Raw genomic sequence first — 12,697 nt, forward strand, 5'->3', positions numbered from 1 at the left:
TGAATAGGTCGGAACCAGCACAAGGCGCCAAGATCCGAATGGCAAGTCCTGGATGTTGAGTGCCTCAGTTGAGAGTTCTGAGCAGTGCTTGTAAGACTGTCTGAAGCTTATTTGCACCTGCTGCAGCTTCACTATTGCCCTGGTGTGGCCAAAGGTCGCACATGACATAGGCGGCCGGCTCCCGAGGTCCGGCGGAACTTTTTTCCTTTTCCTTTCTGCTTCTTTTCCTACAATCCGTTTCATCTGAAGACACGACCAGGTCCCTGAATGTGTGCAGGGGGACGCTATTGATTGAATGAAAATGGCGGCTTGACACAAAGCTGACTCAAGCGTTACTGTTGATGCTATACAGACAAAAATTGGTTTTCAGTTTGTACATTCTTCAGGTTTTTTTTTTCCATCCAAGTCTGATTGAGAGTTTGTAGAAAAAGGGCTTCAGATTTTCCACATACTACTCTTCAACATTCTTCCTAAATGTAACAATGTGAAACTCACTAGGAGAACGGCTGTTTCTGTTTCCTTTCAAAATGCTGCCAACAATATTTTCTGAATGGAAGACACCATCTTGTAGCATAAAGGGCCGAAAGGGGTTCTGGTCTGGCTGATGGTTGGTGGAGACATTTTGACTATATCTTGGACCTGCCCGGCCTCGCCCAAAATGGCGCCGGTATAAATGGGACTCGTAACTCCTTGCCCGCAAATGTATATCTAGAAAATGTTATTGTAAGTGGCCCTGTCTTATTTTAATTACAAAATGTACGTCCACCGATTCCGCAACTGTTAGACACCTTTGTTCTTGCAACTTAATGGCCCGCTCGTTACGTTCTTCTACAGTGTAAATGTCTCCTCTTCATATACGATTTCAGTTTGCTCCGTGGCCGGCCCACGTGGTTATAGGCCCGTATTTGTATACTGACATTTTCACAATAAAGGTTTTTAAAACAAAACACGGTAGTAGTATTTACATTGGTAAAGTTTTTACTTTTAGTCACTGTTTTCGAATCAGTAAAAGGCAAGTGAAATAAAGCAGTCCAATTACATGACGGATAAAAGGTATAATATGTAGGAACGCAGTAAAGATAAATGGTCAAGGGCAGTTGTGTTTTTCATGTCTGCAACATAAAGTGATCGATAAGAATCTGATAATCAGGCGTATCGGCGACTAAGACAGCAGGCGGAATCTCTTTTACTCAACGGCTCCGTCATGGAAGGAAGAAACGCCCTTTTTCTCGAAAAAGGAATATATTTTACTTGCAAGACAGTTGTAAATTTTCCGGGAAAGTACATTAGCCTGGAATATTATAACATATGTTTGAAAAAAAAATATTGTTCGAAAACAATAAAAAGCGTAATTTTTAGGTCATATGACCAAGCTTTTCATCATTAAATTAACAAAAGTAAAATGAATCAATGAAAAGTTTTATTAACAAGTCACATGACCTGTTATGCTTACGTTACGCGCTGCGCGCCGCGCCTCGGATCACTTCCGGGTGCGCTAACGCGGCGTGTCATATAACGCATTACGCGACAACGTAGGTCAAGAATATAGTCAAAATGTCTCCACCAACCAGCGTTCGGAACACAACCCCTTTCAGCAGTCCAAAAAGTTCTGTTAAATGACAACAGAGGGGACAGGCAACAAGAACCATCAGTCAAAGAGGGGAGGGCAAGTTCTTCTCTTCCGGGTCATGTTGGGGCGCTACCAGAACTGATCGAATTGGTAGTCTACAGTGTTTCTGGATGTTTCAGACTAAAGCTGGCGTCAGCATGAGAGCACCACCATCTCGTGGCTCCGTCGTGGTCATTCCGCGAGCAATCATGGCAGCCGCTCCCCACCGGATGCCTGCGGGAGTCGGGGGCCCCCAAGACTTTTGTAGAATCTTCACGGCTGAGGGGACGCTTTTCGAGAATGGAGCCCAAGCCCTAGCAGGCAAGCGTCCGAGTTCCAAGGTGTCCCAGGGCCATTTCAGTGGACCAAACCCAAAACCGAGGAGCCGTCCGCCATTTTGAGAGTCCTGTGGCAGCCGCCTATCGCTGCACCGCAAGAGCGGGAGCAAGTCAACTACATGATGAGCGAGACGCTGTAGTCGCAAGAGCGGGCGGTAAACAGCTGAATGGCGGAAGAGGCACAGTGTAGCAAAAGCGGGCGGAATGGCAACTGAAACGGTAAAGGGGCGCCCCACTACAGCGTGTCTTCAGGTCAAACGGATTGTGGGACAAGGTTCAGAATTGAAGAGTCATCAAAAGGCAAAAAGTTCCGCCGGACCCCGGGAGCCGGCCGCCTATGTCGGGGGCGATCTCAGGCTACACCAGTGCTATAAGACTTGGGGAGGGTGTCGGAGCCAAGCGTCTTCTCCGAGTCCATGGCCATCACACCGCCCCTCAGGGGCTTCCGTCAAGCTGTTTAGGAAGGTAACATATCACATTGTTTTCTAATGCAGTCAGGTCCACAAACGACACTCATTTACTTTGAGAATAGTGAAGCTGCAGTAGGTGGAAATAAGCTTCAGACAGTGTTACAAGCACTGCTCAGAACTCTTAACTATGGCACCCAACATCCAGAACTTATGCCATTTGAGAATGGCAGTGACATCGAAGCAACTCAGGGACCAAAACCATTAACGTACTTTCACATATGAAAATCTTACTTGGGGAGGGGGCAGGAGCGAAGCGCCCCCTCCCAGTCAGCGCCACCACACCGTATGTTGAAAATTTGAAGCCATCGTTCTACAAAGTCAACCAAACTTGGATTGAAAAATCTAGAAAAATGTACAAACTGAAAACCAGTTTTGGTCTGCATAGCATCAGTAGCAACGCTTGAGTCAGCTTTGTGTCAAGCCGCCATTTTGATTCAACAAAGCACAGGCTTTGAAAAAGGTTCAAACTCAGAACTCTGAACTATGGCACCCAACATCCAGGAGCTTGCCATCCGGATCTTGGAGCCTTGTGCTGCTTTCGACCTATTCACACATCGGTCCACTACTGACATCATCTTATAAACCAACGTTATGTAAATAGTTTTTTAATAAAATGTTTTACCCTGTTTCTTTGCTGGTGTGTTGTCTATATTTTTAATATTTGCATAGGGTTTGTCGTTATTTTGTGCGGGATGGGTGATGGAGCCGAGCTGTCTTGCAGCCCTCATGGTGTGGAGCTCAGTTCATCTCACTATTTTCGTATTTCTCATGAAGGGTTGTTCCTAATATTTCTATTTTAGCGAGGTCAAAAAGAGATCCAATTAGTGGCCTACTGATTTTGCTCGATTACTTTTATTTTTTTACACGATTTTTCACTATCTGCAAAGACTAAACAGAGTATTGCGACTTTGTGCTTGTTTGTAAATAGAGAATGATCCAAAGAGAACCAATTCTAAAACAGTAAATGCTTGGACAACAATCAATCAAATGGAGAGACAAGCAGGCACGACGGATTACAACGGGGGCAAAGGCTTGCGTTAACTACCGTTCACTATCTGCAAAGAGAGAGTACTACTAAGACAAAAGAGGGGAGGGGGGGGGTGCAGCGTTCAAAGCACATCAGCGTGCATAAATACGAAAATGTTTTTATCTATCACGTACTTGACATTTTAAAGCTTTTCATATTTGCTATTAAAAAACCAATGAAATTCACAGAAAAAACCATAGGTTATAGTGGATATATAGTTAGGGATTTGCATTTACAAAACCTTGAAAATTCAATGAAAAAACCATTGGTTTTAGGCCATATATAGTTAGGGATTTGCATTTACAAAACCTTATTTTACTCGCATAAAACCATTGAAATTCCATATATAGTTATAAGCGCTAACTATATATCGCGCACCCGCAATCCACTGCTGATAATGTCACATATTACATCATTCATGACATGGTCAGTGACATCACTGATGACATCACTGATGACATCTCAAATGACATCACTGATGACATCACTGATGACAACACCCAGTGACTGTATGTTTCTGTAAAGTTAAAATATGTCTTACATATTGAAGAATGAGTGGATGTATAAGTGTCTGGATGAAGGATTTAGTAGGTGCATGACTGACTGTATGAGTGAGTGATTAAATGTGTCTCACTGAGTGCATGGGTTAGTGACTAAACTGTCTTAATTTGTGCATCATTATGTCTGTTGTTCTGTAAACTGTTGCATGTGTTGATAAGTAGCTATATGAGTAACTATATGGGTTATTGATTGGTTGCCCAAGTATTTGTATGGGAGACTGAGTGTGTGTGTGGGTGGCTGGGAGGTGTATGACTCTGTGCATAGATGTGTGAGCAGTTGATTCACTAGATGTATGGTTTCAAAAGTGCATGTGGAAACAGCTGTATGGGCGGTTGACTGTGTGCATGAGTGTATTGGTGAGTGAATGGATATCTCAGTGCTACATGTCAAAGTAAGTACATATGTAAAACACAGTACATGTGAGAGTTGACATATATAAATAACTGTGCATAAGAGCCAGTGAATGTGTGAGTGGCTGTATGGATCATTGTGAACTTGTATCAGGGATTGTATAAGAGAGTAAATATGTGTTAGTATATGTTTGAATAAGTAAAGTTTGTATAACTGTATAGTTGAGGAAATGGAGGTGTGATTGATTCTTTGCATGACTAACTAGGTGTGTGAGTAACTCCATGGATGAGTGACAGTCTGTGAGTGTCTGTTTACACTGATTGTATCTAAAGTTATATTAGAGTCTGAAGAGGTTCATCGTATTATCACATGAATGATATCATCAGTGATGTGATCAGTAATGTCAAATGAGATGTCATCAGTGATGTCATCAGTGATGTCATTTGAGATGTCATCAGTGATGTCATTTGAGATGTCATCAGTGATGTCATCAGTGATGTCACTGACCATGTCATGAATGATGTAATATGTGACATTATCAGCAGTGGATTGCGGGTGCGCGATATATAGTTAGCGCTTATAACTATATATGGAATTTCAATGGTTTTATGCGAGTAAAATAAGGTTTTGTAAATGCAAATCCCTAACTATATATGGCCTAAAACCAATGGTTTTTTCATTGAATTTTCAAGGTTTTGTAAATGCAAATTCCTAACTATATATCCACTATAACCTATGGTTTTTTTCTGTGAATATATATATATATATCTATTATGAATACGTTCTAAGGAGGGAGGTGATTACGTTCCGGCTGGGTTGGGGGTGCTCTGAGGAGCTGATCCTATCTGGTCCGAGAATCCGGCCGTTACACCATGATGACCTGGAATGTGTGGGGGTCCTGGACAGGATCAAATGCAACACTGTCCTGCAACAGGCCATACGTCTTGAGGTAGATGTACTCCTCCTTCAGGAGACCCATTTGATCGGCAATAAAGCCCCTTGTCTCACACGCTTTGGATTCAACCAGATATATCACTGTCCAAGGGTCCAATGGGACAGCTTTTCTTATACACCATTGAGGTCCATTTCTCATGTCTAAAGCATGGTCAGAGATCCGGTGAGCATTACATCATCGTGCAGGCGCATTACACAGGAAAGCACTATCAATGGACAGCGTCTATGCCCCAGCAACCCTGGGTCAATTGTTTGTGGACAGGGCTACGAGCCTGTGGGGGGAACGCCCAGGGGACATGTCTGTGATGGGGGATGATTGGAATGCTATTATGCACCTATTGACTGATGGCGGGAGACAGGCCCAGGCCCACACACTGGAGACTCTAAATTACATCAGCTGGTCACAAACTTGGGGTGGGCAGACACATGGCAAACGTACCACCCCACAGACCTAGGCTTCACATATTTCTCAGCAGTGCACGGATCCCTTTCCAGATTGGACAGTCTATCTGTTTCTCCCTCGTATGTTTATTCACAGGGCCTCAGCTGTCTCCATTCTGCCCCAGGCCTGTCGGACCACTCTACTATCACTTGAAAGCTGCTCATAGGTCCCCATAGACTCCCCTTCAGATGGCGCATTTCACCTGGCATTTGCTTGACCCAACATATCACGTTGTCATCCGGCAAGGATCACAAACTATTTAGAATCAAATGCCACCACTGCCCTTAAACCCACAATCCAAGGGATAGATATTAGTAATTGTACAAGGGAAAAGAGCCGCTGCCTAATGCAGGTGGTTGAGCTAGAAAATTGCCAGTGAGAACTGGAGACCAGAGTGGGGGAGAGCAGGGACCCCGAGGCAAAGTGCTGCTTTCTCCTCATCAATCAATCAATCAATCAATCAATCAATCAATCAATCAGTGAACTTGTAAAGTGTGCTATTTACCCGTGAGGTCTCAAGGCGCTGCAGGGGGGGGGCTGCTACTGCTCGAAAAGCCAGGTCTTGAGGGGCCTTCTGAAGGTGAGCAGGTCTTGGGTCTGCCGTAGATGGGTGGGGAGGGTGTTCCAGGTTTTGCCGGCGAGTAAGGAGAAGGATCTGCTACCTGAGGTCGTTCTTTGTGTGCGCGGGACGGCAGCTAGGGCGAGGCTGGCGGAGCGGAGCTGGCGGGCGGGGTTTTGAAAGTTGAGTCTGTCATTCAGGTAGGTTGGTCCGGTGTTGTGGAGTGCTTTTTGTGCGTGGGTGAGGAGTTTGAAGGTGATCCTCTTGTTGACGGAAGCCAGTGCAGGTCTCTTAGGTGGGAGGTGATGTGGCTGCGGCGGGCCGACGTTGAGGATCAGTCGGGCTGGAGTTCTGGACTTTTTGGTTCCGTCCAGAGGTGTCAGGGAACAACACCCAAAGACCCCGGAGTTCCACCTGCCTTGGTGCACAAATGAACAGAAACACGGGCTTCTCGATGGTGGCGTCAAAGACCAAAGGTTTATTACTGCAGGGACACAGAAGTCACAGAAACTACACATGGGCAGTAACTAGGAGCCTGTTCAAATTGTACAAAGAGGGTTGCTCCTTATATACTGATTTTTGGCCTTCAGGCGAATTCTTCACATGTTGGTACATTCCCAAAACCTTTGTGTCACAAACAATAAATATTTGGCGTACACAGGAACCGTTGATAAAATCTGATACAAAACATCTACGGAGAGGGGTTCTCACTAGTTCATCACAATCCCTTGTCAATATTGCATTCAAGAGCCGGACCGCCTCATCGTAAATTTCGTTACCTCCCCCTAATAAAGATTCAGAAAGAAAGAAACGGAGCCAGGTGTGGAAGATAGAAAAGCAGGATAAGAGATGTTTGTGGGTTGTAAATGGGCAAGGCTACCGGCTTCGGCCACCTAATCGTGATCAGGACAATGGACACGAGAACCAGTTCAGGTGGGCTGGCCTCGGGCAGAGGAGGCAACCTTTGTTGAGTCATGTAGCTACAGCGTGATCTGGTTTAAGGTGCACGTGTCATGAGAGAGGTGAATCTCCGGCTAAGGCTACGTGTCCTTAATCGAAATGAAGTGATCAGAGGTTATTGCGTATGTGAGGGCAAGAAACACAAAATGGCGGCCATGATCTAAGATGGATGCCGTGGGTAGATCAGAAATGTGTTTGTAAAAGGAGTGCTCTTGCTCGTAGCATAGCGAAAACACCAGGATATGCTAAATGGATCATTTGCGGTTCGCTGATACCAATATTATGCATTTCCGACAATATTGAAAACACGGGTTCAAATCGTCACGGAACCTCAGACCCTCCTTTTGCCCTTACATAGGCAATTACTCAGTCTATGTCAGAGTCTAGTTCTATGCTCATCAGGTCAGTGACATGCTGTTGTATCATCATCCTTTCTCGTGCCTTTTCTCCAAACGCAGGTGATTTCCCAAAACAGGTTGCAGCACAAAGACTACACAAAGCGGGACCACACTGGATAATCAGGCAGCATGAGAAGAGGAATACTAAGATGACACCAATGATCATTAGAACCTTCCATCCCCACGCTGAGATCAGAGTCCAAAACCACTCCATGAAGGACCAGTTTCCCTTGTCTACGTGTATAGAGTCGGAAATCTTGTGTAGCTTAGAGATCGCCTCATAGACTGTTGGAGCATTATTAGGAATAAAGACACAGCAGCTCGATTGGATCATTCTGCATACCCCACCTCGGTCTGCAAGGATAACGTCTAGAACCATACGGTTCTGTAACGTCATGAGTCTATCCGCCTGAAGCTCAGCGGTCAAATTGCTAAGGGCACCAGCAGTTTCGGTAATAGTAGATTCAACTACCCGTGTTAGCTGACGTATGTTTCTACTATTGGCCATAGGCCCCCAGAACGGAAGGAAGCCTTTGAAAAAGTCTCCAGCTTCCTGACCAGCGGTATCTTCCTTGCTGAAGACACCTCTCGCTACTCTGGTTCTGTGGTAATCAGATGAAGCAGTGTATGTTGGGGGCAACAATCGAGCAATATAACATGAACCTGAAAAGTCGGCAGGCAACCATGTATACGCTCTATCTTGACAGATGAAGTAGGTACCCCTAGCAGTAAGGAAGGCAGGGGAAGAGTTAGCCGGAAACACATAAGTCTCAACGCACTCACTCCTCCCTAGCTGAGCTCTTGGATTTCTCCCATTACCTTGCAAACAGACCTGACCTCGGTGAGGTACGACCCAGATTGGAGTTGAGCTTTTACGCTTGCTTTCTCCTAAACTAAGGCGATACTCTGAAGTATTCCAAGTTAAATACACTCGCAGTTCGTCTCTAGGGTATGATGGAGTATTATTGACGTCCTTGATCATGTCAATAATTCCCTGGACTAAAGCTTTGTTGGCAGAGTTATATTTAGTGGAACGTGGGGGGCGCGGAGGATAGGTTTCAAGGGCATAAGCAAAGATGGTTTGTAGGGCCTGAAATGATCCATTGTAGCTGAAAGGCAAAACCAGATAAGGAATACCTTTATCCATAGTGTGGGGTATCAAGCCACACACCCAGCAGTCTGTAGTGTTAACTACCAGTTGGTGTTGGTGCAAGAGCTGTACAAAAGTGTTGTTAATGAACTCTGAGCGTCCGGCTTGCTCATGTTCCGGAAACGAATGAAAAGAGTGTATTGAGGAAACAGTAGAAGTAACAGGATTAAGGGGAGGTACTGTAGTTACTGGTTCATAAATCAAACTTATACCAAAAACGATTCCACCCACCAACGTTATCAAAACAATTAGAATTGTAATGGCACATTGCGTCAAAAAGCATTTGCTATGAAGAATTCTGTAAAGTCTGTTTCTGCGAACGTAAATCACATTTTCTCGTTGCAGCGCAGGAAGCTCCATCTTCTACAATCCGCTCGCGACCACTGATGATGTGTACGTAGATGAAAATGCCTCTATCAGCCCTGGGAGTTCCCAGAACCAACAGAAAGATCGACCTTGTGTCAGACCCCTGCAAATCCAACTAGGCACACAGCCACGACCCTACGGCTACCCAGACGGCAAGGCAATTTTAAAATAACAAAACAATAGCAAACTTCCTGGCTGAATACAAAAGTTCAAAATTTCAAAACATCACAATATGCAGTTGCCTGCTTTATTTGTCCATTTTACGGTTTCGTAAATTATATCTTTGCTTCGCAGGTACTGTCTGATCGGCAAATAGCGTTTCACTGGTAGCGGTTGCAGTGTTCAAGTTCGCAGATGGCAGAGTTTCTTCTGATGCAGGAGACAAATGTTCAGTGTTCGAAGGAGTCTTTTCTGAAGGAGAGTCAGAGCTTGGAGTGTCAGTGATTAATTCGGCATCGCTGAAAGGGATGAATTTTGGTGTGCTTTCAAATTCGGAGGAACCAATTCCCTTCTTCACCCAGTCGTCGTAAGGAAGCGGCAAAGGGACACGCTTAACATGGGATGCGTGCACCCAATGCTTGCGTCCAGCTACACGAACTGCTGTTCTTGTTGCAAGCAGGACTTGGAAGGGGCCGACGAATCTCGGCTGAAGGTTCTTCGTCCTCGCGAAGTTTCTAATGACTACTAGGTCTCCTGGTTTCAGCTGATGCCCTGGACTCTCCGGAGGCTTTGGTAAAGCATCGAAAACCTGTTGATGAATAAGACTCAATTTAGCAGTCAAGTCGTAAAGATAGTCTATCAACATAGGATATTCTAGAGAACAAAATTCCTTAGGCCTTGGCACACCCCAGATATTTGCCGGGCGGCCAAAGACTATCTCGTAAGGGCTAAGCCCTACTCTAGAATGTACAGTTGCTCTCGTTGATAACAAAGCCAAAGGAAGTGCGTCTGGCCAGGCTAAACCTGTGGATGCTTGTATTTTAGCTAATTTCAGCTTGAGGGTGCCATTGTAACCCTCCACTAAACCAGCAGACTGGGGATGATTTGCACTGTGAAACTTCTGTTTCAAACCTAGGCCGGCACACACACTCTGCATAACTTTCCCTATAAACTCACTTCCGTTATCTGACCATACAATCCGTGGCATTCCATACCTAGGGAAATATTCTTTGAGAAGGATCTTGGCAGTTGATAGGGCAGTATTGTCCTTTAGTGGGTATGCTTCGATCCACCTGGAAAAAGCACAGACTACCACCAGGACATATTTCAAATTATTACAGCGATCCATGTGAATGAAGTCTAACTGAATCACTTCAAAGGGGCAGGAAGGAGGAGCGAAGTGACCAGCAGGAGTTGGAGTTCCCTTGCCAGGATTATGCATCAGGCATACCATACAATTTTTCACCACTCTCTCTGCACACTTACTGATCCCATCATTCTTCCAGACTGGAGCCAACATCTTACAGATTCCTTTAGAACTTATATGCGCTACTCCATGCGCCATCGTCACCACTGCAAGCACATACGCGTCAGGCAACATCCAACGTTGCTGTTCTGTCAAATCAATCCAACACCCATTTGAATCTAACTTGCCCGTACTCTCTCTCCATACACGTTTCTCTTCCTCAGTTGCTTCTTTCTGAATCTCTTTCACACTTTCCATTGTATCCTCACACATTCCAGATTCAGCAATCCATCTTGCAGACGTAGCAACATACATTCTGCTCATTATGTCTCTAGCTGTCTGTTTAGCGATTTCATCAGCAAAAGCATTTGCTCGACCAACATCCTCCGTGATTGCTTTATGAGCACTGCACTTCACAATCGCAACTTCAGTCGGCAAGGTTAGAGATTCCAACAAGTCGTTAACTAGCTGACCATGTTGAATCTTAGTCCCATGGGACGTAATGAAACCTCTTTCTCTCCACAAACGGCCAAAACTATGGGCCACGCCAAATGCGTACTGACTATCTGTAAAAACATTCACTCTCTTTCCCTTAGCTAAAACACACGCTCTGGTTAAAGCTATTAATTCTGCAGCTTGGGCAGAATTCTGACTCACTCTTGCAGTCTCCACAATCGTTTTCAAAGTCGTTACTGCGTAAGCAGCGGTCACATCACCATTCTCCAATTTAAAGCATGACCCATCCACATACAATGTACCATCTGGATCTGATAATGGAGTATCCTTCAAGTCAATTCGTCCTTTTGTCTCTTCCTCCGTTTTAAAACAACAATCATGTGACTCGGAATCACTCGACTCTTGATCAGTCGGCAACAGTGTTGCTGGATTCAATACATTACATCTTTTGATCTGAATATGACTCGCTAGTAATGTCAGCTCGTAACCAGATAGTCTCGCACTGGTAAGGTGTTGTGTCTTGGTTCGGTTCATGAGTGTATCCACCGCATGAGGAACCATGACCACTAGCATGTTGTTCATCACCAAACCAGCAGATTGTCGAATGGAAGCCGCAGCTGCCGCTGTAGCTCTCAAACAACTTGGTAACGCTCTAGCTACCGGATCTAATGTTGATGAAAAATACGCACAAGGGCGTTGTTTATCACCAAATTTCTGTGTCAGAACACTCAACGCGCAACCTTCTCTCTCGTGAACGTAGAGCGTGAATGGCTTACTGTAATCAGGTGTACCCAATACAGGAGCTGAACACAATGCTTTTCGTAACTCAGAAAAACTCTCTTGACATTCATCAGACCATGGTACCGGACTCGGGACATTTTTCCCAGTCAAAGCTACCAATGGTTTCGCTAAAAGAGAAAAATTTGGGATCCACTGCCTACAGTAAGAGGTAATACCTAAAAAGGCACGTACTTCTCTCTGTGTGCGTGGAACACTCATTTGCGTGATTGCTTTTATTCTCTCTGGGGTCAACTTCCTTCCCTCCTTTGACAAGAGATGACCTAGGTAGGTCACTTCTTGGCAGCAGTATTGCATCTTAGAAGGTGATACCTTGTGATTCAAATTAGACAAGTGATGTAATAACGAAACCGTAGCTGCTTTGCAAGTTTCCTTGTCATCAGCAGCCACTAGAAGATCATCTACATACTGTACTAGAGCAGAACTTGGAGGAAGGACAAAGGAATCTAACTGGCTTTTTAATGCTTGACTGTAAATAGATGGGCTCTCACAGTAGCCCTGTGGAGCACGTTTAAATCTGAAACTGCGACCTCCTAGACAGAAGCCAAAAATATCTCTGCTTTCCTCGGCTATCGGAATGCTGAAGAAGGCATTCTTCAAGTCGATAACTGAAAACCAAGTGGCTGTAGCAGGAATCAATGTTAACAAGGCAGTAATGTCTGGAACCACAGGAAACTGTGGAACTACAATCTTATTAACTTCTCTAAGGTCAATAACAAACCTGTATACTGGAGGCTTTGTGGGATCAGTTCGTTTCAAAATCGGTAATACAGGACTATTACAAACGTTTCCTCTAGTTTCTTCAACCACACCTTTCTTAATCAAATCTTGCACAATTAATAAAAGTGCACGC

Source organism: Lissotriton vulgaris, chromosome 4_1 (assembly GCF_964263255.1).
Source record: "Lissotriton vulgaris chromosome 4_1, aLisVul1.2, whole genome shotgun sequence".
NCBI lineage: Eukaryota > Metazoa > Chordata > Amphibia > Caudata > Salamandridae > Lissotriton > Lissotriton vulgaris.